Raw genomic sequence first — 14,190 nt, 5'->3', positions numbered from 1 at the left:
ATCCTATTTAAAGCTAAATACTTACCTGTAAAATAAACCCTAATATAGCTACAATATAAATTATAATTATATTTTAGCTATTTTAGGATTAATATTTATTTTACAGGCAACTTGGTATTTATTTTAACCAGGTACAATAGCTATTAAATAGTTAATACCTATTTAATAGTTACCTAGTTAAAATAAATACAAAATTACCTGTAAAATAAATCCTAACCTAAGATATAATTAAACCTAACACTACCCTATCAATAAAATAATTAAATAAACTACCTACAATTACCTACAATTAACCTAACACTACACTATCAATAAATAAATTAAACACAATTGCTACAAATAAATACAATTAAATAAACTAGCTAAAGTACAAAAAATAAAAAAGAACTAAGTTACAGAAAATAAAAAAATATTTACAAACATAAGAAAAATATTACAACAATTTTAAACTAATTACACCTACTCTAAGCCCCCTAATAAAATAACAAAGCCCCCCAAAATAAATAATTCCCTACCCTATTCTAAATTTAAAAAGTTACAAGCTCTTTTACCTTACCAGCCCTGAACAGGGCCCTTTGCGGGGCATGCCCCAAGAAGTTCAGCTCTTTTGCCTGTAAAAGAAAACATACAATACCCCCCCCCCAACATTACAACCCACCACCCACATACCCCTAATCTAACCCAAACCACCCTTAAATAAACCTAACACTAAGCCCCTGAAGATCTTCCTACCTTGTCTTCACCATACCAGGTTCACCGATCCGTCCTGGCTCCGATATCTTCATCCAACCCAAGCGGGGGCTAGACATCCACTGAAGAAGTCCAGAAGAGGGTCCAAAGTCTTCCTCCTATCCGGCAAGAAGAGGACATCCGGACCGGCAAACATCTTCTCCAAGCGGCATCTTCTATCTTCTTCCATCCGGTGCGGAGCGGGTCCATCTTGAAGCAGGCGACGCGGATCCATCCTCTTCTTCCGATGTCTCCCGACGAATGACGGTTCCTTTAAGGGACGTCATCCAAGATGGCGTCCCTCGAATTCCGATTGGCTGATAGGATTCTATCAGCCAATCGGAATTAAGGTAGGAATTTTCTGATTGGCTGATGGAATCAGCCAATCAGAATCTAGTTCAATCCGATTGGCCGATCCAATCAGCCAATCAGATTGAGCTCGCATTCTATTGGCTGATCGGAACAGCCAATAGAATGCGAGCTCAATCTGATTGGCTGATTGGATCAGCCAATCGGATTGAACTTGATTCTGATTGGCTGATTCCATCAGCCAATCAGAAAATTCCTACCTTAATTCCGATTGGCTGATAGAATCCTATCAGCCAATCGGAATTCGAGGGACGCCATCTTGGATGACGTCCCTTAAAGGAACCGTCATTCGTCGGGAGACATCGGAAGAAGAGGATGGATCCGCGTCGCCTGCTTCAAGATGGACCCGCTCCGCACCGGATGGAAGAAGATAGAAGATGCCGCTTGGAGAAGATGTTTGCCGGTCCGGATGTCCTCTTCTTGCCGGATAGGAGGAAGACTTTGGACCCTCTTCTGGACTTCTTCAGTGGATGTCTAGCCCCCGCTTGGGTTGGATGAAGATATCGGAGCCAGGACGGATCGGTGAACCTGGTATGGTGAAGACAAGGTAGGAAGATCTTCAGGGGCTTAGTGTTAGGTTTATTTAAGGGTGGTTTGGGTTAGATTAGGGGTATGTGGGTGGTGGGTTGTAATGTTGGGGGGGGGTATTGTATGTTTTCTTTTACAGGCAAAAGAGCTGAACTTCTTGGGGCATGCCCCGCAAAGGGCCCTGTTCAGGGCTGGTAAGGTAAAAGAGCTTGTAACTTTTTAAATTTAGAATAGGGTAGGGAATTATTTATTTTGGGGGGCTTTGTTATTTTATTAGGGGGCTTAGAGTAGGTGTAATTAGTTTAAAATTGTTGTAATATTTTTCTTATGTTTGTAAATATTTTTTTATTTTCTGTAACTTAGTTCTTTTTTTATTTTTTGTACTTTAGCTAGTTTATTTAATTGTATTTATTTGTAGCAATTGTGTTTAATTTATTTATTGATAGTGTAGTGTTAGGTTAATTGTAGGTAATTGTAGGTAGTTTATTTAATTATTTTATTGATAGGGTAGTGTTAGGTTTAATTATATCTTAGGTTAGGATTTATTTTACATGTAATTTTGTATTTATTTTAACTAGGTAACTATTAAATAGGTATTAACTATTTAATAGCTATTGTACCTGGTTAAAATAAATACCAAGTTGCCTGTAAAATAAATATTAATCCTAAAATAGCTAAAATATAATTATAATTTATATTGTAGCTATATTAGGGTTTATTTTACAGGTAAGTATTTAGCTTTAAATAGGATTAATTTATTTAATAAGAGTTAATTTATTTCGTTATATGTAAATTATATTTAAGTTAGGGGGGTGTTAGTGTTAGGGTTAGACTTAGCTTTAGGGGTTAATACATTTATTAGAATAGCGGTGAGCTCCGATCGGAAGATTAGGGGTTAATAATTGAAGGTAGGTGTCGGCGATGTTAGGGAGGGCAGATTAGGGGTTAATACTATTTATGATAAGGTTAGTGAGACGGATTAGGGGTTAATAACTTTATTATAGTAGCGCTCAGGTCCGCTCGGCAGATTAGGGGTTAATAAGTGTAGGCAGGTGTCGGCGACGTTGTGGGGGGCAGATTAGGGGTTAATAAATATAACATAGGGGTCGGCGATGTTAGGGCAGCAGATTAGGGGTACATAGGGATAACGTAGGTTGCGGCGGTTTACGGAGCGGAAGATTAGGGGTTAAAACTGTAATGCAGGGGTCAGCGATAGCGGGGGCGGCAGATTAGGGGTTAATAAGTGTAAGGTTAGGGGTGTTTAGACTCGGGGTACATGTTAGGGTGTTAGGTGCAGACGTAGGAAGTGTTTCCCCATAGGAAACAATGGGGCTGCGTTAGGAGCTGAACGCTGCTTTTTTGCAGGTGTTAGGTTTTTTTTCAGCTCAAACAGCCCCATTGTTTCCTATGGGAGAATCGTGCACGAGCACGTTTTTGAGGCCGGCCGCGTCCGTAAGCAACTCTGGTATCGAGAGTTGCATTTGCGGTAAAAATGCCCTACGCTCCTTTTTTGGAGCCTAACGCAGCATTTGTTTTAACTCTCGATACCAGAGTTAAATTTATGGTGCGGCCAGAAAAAAGCCTGCGGAGCGTTAACAGCCCTTTTACCGCCGAACTCTAAATCTAGGCCATAGTGTTTGCACAATTTCTGTAATTTTCTGCTGTGTCTCAAAATACTTTATTTCTTTTTTACTTTGTATTTAATTTCCTATGATGGAGTAGACTGGAGTTGTGTCCACTGGGGTTAACCTTTTAGAGGTTAAAGCCACAGATTTTGTTTTTCCAACAGACAAGTTCATGCTTTGCAAATTGGTTACAGTATGGCCTCCTGCTCAGCTATGCAGTACTTGTTTAAAAGTATTGTAAACTTTGGCTATTGAATCCACATTATTTATAATAATTCATAAAAGAGGGGCACTTACATTCTGCAAGGGTGTCGTCTTTTCCAACCTGCTGTCACAATCACGTGTGTTGCAGGAGCAACCTCTCTTTGGTGTGTTGGTGTGTTTCTTTAGCTAAATATAAAAATACAGCCATAGCAGTCCCCGCTAGACAGGCTCTTTGGTTAAAATCGTGGTCTGCTGACACTGTATCAAAGTCTGGATTGCTTTGGCTTTCAAAGGAAAGGCCTTGTTTGGATGGTTTAAGGGTGGCAAGGGTTCGTTTTTTCCCCAGGATAAAAATTCTTGAGCCAAGGTCAAATCAGGCAATCATTTTCTGTTCCTTTTGCCAGTTCAGGAATCAGAAATCTTCCTCTACACAAAAGTCAGAATCCAAATGTAAACCGAATACAGTTTGGAATAAGCAGAATAAGAAGGCCACTACCAATGCGAAATCTGCATACATCTCTGGTAGGGGCAGATAAAGTCTTAAGGGTTATGGAAATAATTTCTGAGGGTTACAGGATCGGTGTTCCGTTGAGATAACCTTGAGAGAGGTTTATTCCTCCACTGGGACAGGATTTTATTCCAATCTTTTATTGTCTAAAAGAAAGAAAGAACCTTCAGACCAATTCTGGTTCTGAAGACCCATTTATGAGGGTACCTTCTTTTTCAAGATGGAGACTATCAGAACCATTCTACCTTTAGTGTTCCAGGGTCAGTATATGACAACTGTAGTAATACCTATTTATTTATACATTTCTATTCACAAGGAACACCCCCTTTTCTTTTATTTTGCCTTTTTTTGAAAATCATCAGTTTGTAGCTTTTTTTTTTGGCCTGGCTAGAACTACAATAAGTTGTCAGAGCGAATGGAATACCAGGGACACCATACCTGGACGATATTTTGGTTCAAGCTCCATCTTTACCTTTAGCGGTCATGGCTGGAAGGTAAATGTGAACAAAACTTCATTATCCCCTTCCACAGGAGTATCCTTTCTGGAAGTAATTATAGATTTTGTATCTATTAGGCTGTTTCTCACAGATCAATGCAAGCTGAATTTGCAATCAGCTTGCCATGCATTACAGTCCCTATATCAAGCTACGGTGTATGGAGGTCTTGGGTCAGATAGTAGCAACAACAGATGCCATTACGTTTGCAAGATTTCACCTGTGTCCACTACAGCTAGGCATACTATGTCAGTGGAATTGAGATCACACCAACATGTCTCAATTAATCCAGTTGGATCAGACAATCTATTTATTGGTGGAGATTCCCATTCCGATATGTCAGGGGACGATGTTTATACGTCTGTCTTGAAAAACAATTACCACGGATGCCAGTTTGTCAGGTTGGGGGGTGTTTTGGTCTCCTCAGGTGGCGAGATTACCAATAAATGTCTTGGAACTCTGTGCAATCTTTCTCTTCAGGCTTCGCCTCTTCTTTCATTGGTTCCTTTCATTCGGCCAAAATCAAGGAAGTACCCACAGTTCTAAAGCGATGAAAGAGGTCTCTGGTATCTTGAGTTGGACAGTCTCTCATCAGTGCACTATTTCAGCAATTCACATTTCTGGAGTCAACAACGGGGGGGGGGTGGACTATTTGATTTGTCAGACCTTACATTTGGGGGAATGGTCCCTCAGTCAGAGGATTTTCCAACAGTTGGTACATCACTGGGGTCTTCCAGATATAGTTTTAATGGTGTCTTGCCTGAACCACAAATTTCCCAGGTATGGGAGTTGAGGGATCCCCAGGTGGAACTGATAAATGCACTAGCAGTGCCTTGGTCTTATCAGCTTTTTCCACCAATTGTACTTTTGCGAAAGTTAATTGCCCGGATCAAGCAGGAGCAAATCTCGGCAATATTAATAGCTCCCATTTGGCCACGGAGGACATGGTATGCAAAGCTTGTCTAAATGTCCAGTGCTTCTCTATGGCATCTTCCTCATTTGCCAGACCTAACCTCTCAGGGTCCATTCTTTTATCAAAATCCTTAATCCCTAAGATTAACTGCTTGGAGATTGAACGTTTAGTTCTTTCTCAAAGAGGTTTTTTTTCCGACTCTGTCACAGAGATTGTGTTTCAGGCTCGAAAGCCTGTTACCAGGAAGATATACCACAAAGTGTGGAGGGTGTATTTATCTTCATGTTCTTATATGGGTTATTCTTGGCATTCTGTTCAAATTCTTTGTATCTTACAATATCTTCAGGATGTCTTAAACAAGGGCTTATCTGCCAACACTCTAAAGGGCCATATTTCATCCCTTTCAGTTTTATTATATAGGAAACTTGCTCACCTTCCTGATATGCAGGCCTTAATTAGAATCAGACCGGTCATCAAGCCTATTTCCCCTACATGGAGTTTAAATTTGGTTCTCATGGTTCTACAATATTTGCCCTTTGTACTAATATATAATCTGGATATTCAGTTGTTATCTTGGACGGTTTTATTTTTAATAGACATCTCCTCAGCTAGGAGAAAATCGGAATTGTAAGCTCTATCTTGGGAACAACCATATTTGGTATTTCACCAGGATAAGGCTGTTTTAGGAACTTTGTCTGTTCTTCTACCAAAGGTGGTTTCCCCAGAAAACATTAATCAGGAGATTGTGGTGCCTTCTTTATATGGGCTTTCAGGAATGAGGCTTCAGCAGAACATATTTACAAGGCCGCAACTTGGTCATCTTTGCATACTTTCACAAAATGTTTGGGATGTGTTTGCTTCAGCGTAAACAGCTTTTGGTAGGAAGGCCCTTCAGGCGGTGGTTCCTGGTAAATAGGTGCCTGCCTTTCTTTATTTTTCCCGTCCATTTTCCTTGTGGACTCCACAGCTTGGGTATTGGTTCCCAATAGTAAGGAATCATGGACTCTCACCACCTAAAGAATGAAAACATAATTTATTCTTACCTGATATATTCCTTTCTTTTTTGGTGGTGAGAGTCCATGAACCCACCCAATGTGTCTTAGTGGTGGTGATTCTAGTTTGCACCTCTTTACCCTACTGACTTTCATACTTCTTCCTCCTATTCTTGGTTATACAAAATACTGAGAGGATCAGGGAAATAGGAGAGATATTAAAGCACTGGTGTAGGATGTCTTTGCCTCCTCCTTGGGTCCAGGGGATTAATTCCCAACAGTAAGGAATCGTGGACTCTCACCACCAAGAAAGAAAGGAATTAATCAGGTAAGAATAAATTATGTTTTTAGCTCGACTGAAATGTATAGTTTGGACTGATTTGAACATGTTGTGTTAAAAACCAGCCTGCTTGGTATATATGCTCAATAAAATTAAAATTTTCCTACTTGAGTTAGCCTATGAGATTTTAGCTTTTCATGCTAATAAAAATCTTATGTTAAAAAGGCATTGTAGAAATTTGAGTGGTTGCCACAATGGGTGGTGCTGAAGTAGTTGGTAGGATTAAGGGTACCATGGTATGTGGTCACTGATGGTATAAGTCACTTGAAGCAGGTGCTTAGGGTAGGAGAGTTATCATGTGCAGTGTGGTACTTGAAGACATCTCTTGAGGCTAATGTTGGTGTTTGGATGGAATTAGACAATAATGTAATATCCATATTAAACCAATACAACATTCCTATAGATTGCAAAGTGCTCATATTCAGTGCTATCCCAAGGTCCGTAGAGTATTTTATCAACTTCAGTACTTAAAAATGTATGTCTTAAAATAAAAATTATACATTGAGAAGGCAAAGCATTGAAAGATTTGCTTATACACGAACCAACAGATTAGAATGTTATAATATCTTTTACTTCAAACCAAAAATGCTTTTCAGTTTAGATTAAGGGATGGATAAATGTGAATCTAAACTTGTGTTTGTTATATTTTACTCAATATGGAAAAAGTAGTGACACCTGTAAATGAAGTTAACTATTGGTCACAGTCTAGACCCAATATTTATTCTTTATTACTTATTGTTACATGCCAGACAAGCATCTTGCAACGGGTTCCACATCTATAAACTTGTAAGAAGTACATGAAACTTTTAAATAATCATCATCTGTTAGCAGCTGTAAATGGTCGCCAAGGTCCACCCACAGTTTTGTTCTTGTCCAGTTAGCTGTTTTCTTGTATGACAGTTTAGCAGTGCATGTTTAATATTTTTCAGTTAGGTATTTCACATGCACAAATCAGCATGTGCGAGACGAGTAGGAAAACTTATTTAAGAGTCAATAGTGATTGGAAAAACGTAACATACTGTACCGAAATATACATATAATAGATGGGTGGGTCTTGGCGACCATTTTTGGCTCCTAACAAACGATAAATATTTAAATGTTTCATGTAATTCTTACAAGCTTATAGATGTGGGACCAATTGCAGGATGCTTCTCTGCTATGTAACAATAAGTCATTAAATTTATGTATTCGGTCTAGACTATCCCTTTAAGTTATATTCTTTGTAATGGTTATCTGCTTTTTATAACTTTCTGTGCCGATAGAAGCTCTTTGAGAAGCTACGAGTGGAGTCAGTTGTGTTTCCCTATAATAATTAACAGTAAACTTGAACGTGAATACACTGACTATCTCTGAACATTGGACCTGCTGCTCAGTATTTATAGTGCAGGTGAGGGGAGTTTACCTTCAGCAAATGGCATCAACCAGGTCAAATGTCACCTTAATCTACTCAAACTAAGTATGACTTTGCTTTTTTTTTGCTATTTCATTATTTCATTTTCACCGTAAGTGGCACTTTTTTTATTTATTAACATGAAATGGTACTTAGATCTGTTCTACCACCTCCCCCATGCTGTGCACCAGACTGCACATAGAACACAAGGCCTGCGATATATTCATACAAATACTGCAGGAAGACAGATGGTATTGTGGGATTGTGTTCTAATAAGTATAATTTACATGTACCTTTTTTTCTTGAGACAGCTTTCTGTGCCTAATAAATTATCATGACGCAACATTTATACAGTGGTGTATTTTGTTTTTGTGCTGCTTTAGGCACTGGGTAATTTGCTTCAAGAAATCCTCCAAACCCAACTATAATGGGGGCCAGTGACACAGGGAGGGGCCACGCACCCCTAGTAGACAAGCAGGGATCATTGATTTGTAATACAATGAATAAATAAAAATGCAGACTATAGAAGCAGGTAGACATTCCACAGAAACACCCCTCAAAATTTGCACCTTCTCAATATCCTGCTGCTCTGTTCCAAAATACACCACTGCATTTCAGTGTATATTCACCATTTCCTGAGTAGATTTGGCATCAGAAAAGGTAAATTTAAATAAATTGTTTAATCCGGTTTTAAGAGAACACTCTCAACATTTAAAGACCCATATGTAGCAAAAAAAAAAAACAACAATAGTTGAATTGCTCTTTTACCATTGACAGAATATATCATGTAGGATCCAGAACTCATGACCCCACAACATTCTACACATAAAAGGGGCATCAAGTGTAAACTATGATATCCCCCCCCCCCTCAAGTGTAAATTATGATATCTTACGTTGTTTAGGCAATATTTACATGTTATAATACAGCTTATACATGTAGTTTTATATTTTTAATACATATTAAAATCAGATAGAAAGTGCAGCGCTGTAATCATAAAGTAACAGTTGGTGTTTTAATCAAATAGAGATTATTATTTCCATTTTAGAACACAAACTTCAAGCCAAAGACACAGACAGAGACAATTGTGATTTAATGGTGGGGAAAATTGACATTTTTAGTAATTTGATTTTTAAAAAAACTACTAATGGAATAATTCTAGATTTTGAAATTCTGGATTTTGTGGATTTGTACCTGTATAATCCTCCATTCATACAACTGTACCCACTATTAGAATTAATGTTTAAAATGCTGCAGACCACTTCATAGAAAGAAATAGCTTTTATCCACCTTTCATTTCACAACTTTTACCCTTTACTCCCAAATTCTTCAATATGTTTCTATTACTGTAATCCCAAATTCCCAATCCTAACTCATATTTCAAAAGCATGTCTTGCTGGTACATATCCGGAACCTTTCAAGATTCACATTCATCCTGAATAAGCCATCTGCTTGGTTATAACTCAAACTAAGTATGACTTTGCATTTTCTTTTTACTATTTCATTATTATCCTGCAGTTCTTCAGGATACCTATAGTATGGGATATCAGACTGTCTCCTATCTTTAAAGGGACGGTATACACCAATTTACATATAACTGCATGTAATAGACACTAGTCTCCCAGTTTAGCACTGTTGATGAGGTACTCTGGGACACCCACTGAAAGGGACTGGGTAAACAAAAAGAGCAGACACTCCCCACCTCCCCCCTTCCCTGCATATGAAAAGACAGATACCATAAACAGGAGCCTGCAGGAGTTTGTAAACGTGTGTATACATATGGCACTGTGGGGCTTGGTTAGGAGTCTGAAAATCAGCACAATGTTCTTAAAAATAAGCAAAACTATACATTTTTACAAAAACACTACCAGATGGATCATCTACAAAACATTTATGCAAAGAAAAATCTAGTGTACAATGTCCCTTTAAAAGCTTTACTCATTGTTACCATTTTAAAGTTTCTCATCGCCATACCTCACAAACATAAACTTATATTATGCTTTTCTTACTGTCTACAAAGCATTCTGCAGGCTCACACAAGAAACCCCTACACATTTTTCCTAATGAAACCCTAAATCTCTAGATTGTAATCTATTTGGAACAGGGTCTTCTTTTCATAACCGTTTTTATTGCTATATCTAATATCTGGATAATTATACATCATTTGAATGTACTGCATACCACCATAAACATGTACTTAGCACTACAGGATATTGTGGTGCTATACAAATAAATATGATATGTCCTAACCTCTATGTGTATGTGTGTTATATATTGAGACAGCTCAGCATGCTAAAGCACTGTGGCTGAGCTCTATAGCAACCCGAGGGTTGTAGGTTCGATCCCCGGCAAGGTCCACTCAGCCTTTCATCTTTCTGAGGTTGTTAAATTGAGCAGCGCCTTGAGACCCGTACGGGTGATTAGCCGTGCTTTGCAGGTACCCAATACATACATGTTTGTGTAAATGTATACTGGGCTTCTTTGCATCTACAGGTATGTAAATATATAAGTGAACATTTACAACAATGAATAAACATTTAACTTAGAACTGAATTCCCTATAAAATGTTAAGTTATGTATAGTGAAAAAAACATAGCAATTTACCTTAATTACTTATTTTGGACTAGATTATGAGTGGAGCGCAAATTAACATTTCTGCTTGAGTGTTAATCGCGCTAGAAGTAAGATTTTTGTGCTCGTCGGGTTGCACTCGTATTATGAGTTGAAAGTAAACTGTTTTCTAGAACATTAGAATGTGAAATATTTACAGTAAATACATAGGGGCATATGTATCAAGCTCCGATCGGAGCTTGATGCCCTGTGTTTCTGGCGAGCCTGCAGGCTCGCCAGAAACAGCAGTTATGAAGCAGCGGTCACAAAGACCTCTGCTCCATAACCTTTCCGTCTGCTCTGAGCAGGCGGACAGACATCGCCGGAAATCAACCCGATCGAGTACGATCGGGTTCATCGACACCCCCCTGCTGGCGGCCGATTGGCCGCGAGTCTGCAGGGGGCGGCGTTGCACCAGCAGCTCTTGTGAGCTGCTGGTGCAATGCTTAATACGGCGAGCGTATTGCTCGCCGTATTCAGCGAGGTCTGGCGGACCTGATCCGCAGTGTCGGATCAGGTCCGCCAGACCTTAATAACTAGAGGCCAATGTTTAAACCTTTATTAAATATGAATATTGCATAAATATGCTTTAACATGTTTTCATCTACTTAACAGCAAAGGGTTCCACTGCACTTCTATACATGTCTATATATGTAAAAGAGGGGAATTTTTAGTGGATGGAACAAATTGCAAAAATATAATTTATCGAGTGTTGATACAGTATAGGATTCCTCAAATACTAGAGCTCAAATTCAATTTTGAGAGACAATATTAAATTTACTTGTGGTGCAGACCCATAAAATAATTATGAAAATAGGTATAAGAAAGAAAAGTGACACATAATAGTGGCACTTGCAAAAGACTGGGAATTCAGCACTCTTTTAATAAATACAAGACACTCGTAATTGATACAATATCAAAAGTAATGGATATATTATGCACAAACCGGAACCAGAACCCTGGCAGGAAATGTAAAAAACCCCACAAAATAACTTTTCATACATAATATAAAAAACTAGAACAATATCTAGATTATAAAGAAGGACCGGCCCTTGTGACTAACCAGACTGGATGGAGAGCTAGCTATACATCATTAGCGGTAACTGCCGTAAGTAGTGAAAAGGAAGGCTGTTCTGAATAGGTAATCAGACCATTGTCGGTTTTAGTGATAAACTGAATTACCCATGCTAAGAGAACAGTCACTGCCTGGACACGACATAAAGAAAATTAGGCACCTATCATGTGTGTGAAAGCGTCACAAAAAGTATATAACGTAAAATGCACAATATTGCTAAACAGTATATGAAAACCGCTACTTAAAATGACAATGTTACAATGCAAGTACATCTAGCAAAGGAATTTAGGTATAATCCAGTTGTCATATATGAACACTGACAACTTATTAGATAGTTCATTCAGAGGCAGTTCATTATGGATAAAGTTCCAAAATCTTTTAGAACTGTCATAAAGCAGAGGTTGTAAAAGAATCAAGGTAAAGCCAGTACATTTGGGTATGCGGCAGGGTTTTAGACAGTTAGTTGCCAACAGAGCACAGTGAATCAAAGGTAAGGATGTTTATGACAGCAGTGGAGAAGCAAGCAGTTAGTACGGCAGCCGGACCAGGCACAGCTGATGGCGTTAAAGCAAGTTGTGATAGTAGCAATGCAATGGGGTCAGAGGTACAGGAGGGTACAATGATTTAGGTATTAGAGTACCCCTCTGTCAACTGCACCTTTATTGCAGACTTCAGTGGTATCGTCAAAACCACCCGTACCAGGACTTTGTGATCCGGTTATCATGTATGCTTACCTCTTCTTAATCTGCCACCTTGTATCTTTCTTGTTATCCACTGGATCCGCAAGGCATCTGTCATAGCCGCATATGTAGATACAAAAACAGCCTTGAAGGTGTATCCTCTTTTCAAAGTTGTGCCGCTCCGCTATCCAAACAAGCATGGAGATCACATGGGTCAGTCAGCCAATTGCCGACGCGCGTTTCACCCCCTTGTCATCAAGAGAGACGGGGCTTCCTCAGGACAACCTCAGGGCAATGTCTATATATGTGTACTTATATATTTATGTGTTACTGTTTATATGTGTATATATGTCTGTAAATACATATAAACACATATAAATACTTAAGTACATATGTGCGCATGCGCATGTGCACATGCATGCGCGAAACGCATCAGGTGATCTTTGGGTTACTTAACCTGTACCTGGCAACTTTGTTGAAATAAAACTTTACCAAGCCTTGAAGCCTCCAGTCTCCGACTTCTCCTTTTTGGAATATTGTGTATTATATATATATTTTTATATATATATATATATATATATATATATATATATATATATATATATATATATATATATATATATATACATCTTTAGAAATGTATATGTATGTTTTTACCCCTGCAATTTAAAGGGACACAAATCAATACCCAAATGTTGAATCACTTGATAGTGATGCAGCATATTTGTAAAAAGCTGACTAGAAAATATCAACTGGTTATCTCTATGTAAAAAAGGAAGATATTTTATCTATACATTTCCTCAGTAGCCACATCCCATTGTAAAATGCCACATCCCATTGTAAAATGACTTTGTGTATACTGTCCCTTTAAGCAGCCAATCAGGATGCTAATCCCGTCTGGCATGTGCAGACACAATCATGTTAATTCACCCCTCAGTTTAAATGAACAGTCTAGTCAAAATTTAACTATCGTGATTCAGATAGGGCATGCAATTTTAAACAGCTTTCCAATTTATTTTAATTATCAAATTTTTCTTTGTTCTCTTGGTATTCTTTGTTGATAGCTAAACCTAGGTAGGCTTATATGCAAATGTATAAGCCCTAAGGCCACCTCTTATCTTAGTGCATTTTCACAGGTTTTCCACTTCTAGACAGTGCTAGTTCATGTGTCCCATATGGATAACATTGTGCTTTCTCTTGCGGATTTGCTTCTGAGTCAGGACTGATTGGCTAAAATGCGAGTCTGTCAAAAGAACTGAGATAAGTGGGCAGTCTACAGAGGCTTAGATACAAGGTAATCACAGAGGTAAAACGTCTATTAATATAACAGTGTTAGTTATGCAAAACTGGGGAATAAAGGAATTATCTATATGTCTACTTGAAAAGACAAGTATTGTACAAATAGGTCTGTAATGTGTTTAGCAGGGAACAAGCAATGTAATGGGTTTACAAACAATACAAGTTCTCGGAACAAATAAATCCTGGTGCCAGTAAAAAAGCTAATGCTGCTTCTATAATTATTACAAAACAATATAAACAAGCCTGGTGAGAGTCATTTTGCAAAGCAATATATCAGCAATGTATACGGTATGTCAAGCTTTAAATAACATTTGTGCAGTCATTACTGATAACCTCTGTGATAACCACATTTGATTCATCATTCGCCAACATGTACAAAATCAGCAGTTTCTTACGTAAACAGACAAAAAAGGACACACATTTAAAGAGACAGTTC

Source organism: Bombina bombina, chromosome 9, assembly GCF_027579735.1.
Source record: "Bombina bombina isolate aBomBom1 chromosome 9, aBomBom1.pri, whole genome shotgun sequence".
Lineage (NCBI taxonomy): Eukaryota > Metazoa > Chordata > Amphibia > Anura > Bombinatoridae > Bombina > Bombina bombina.
The sequence above is the reverse complement of the archived record's forward strand: the minus strand, read 5'-3'. Positions refer to the sequence as shown.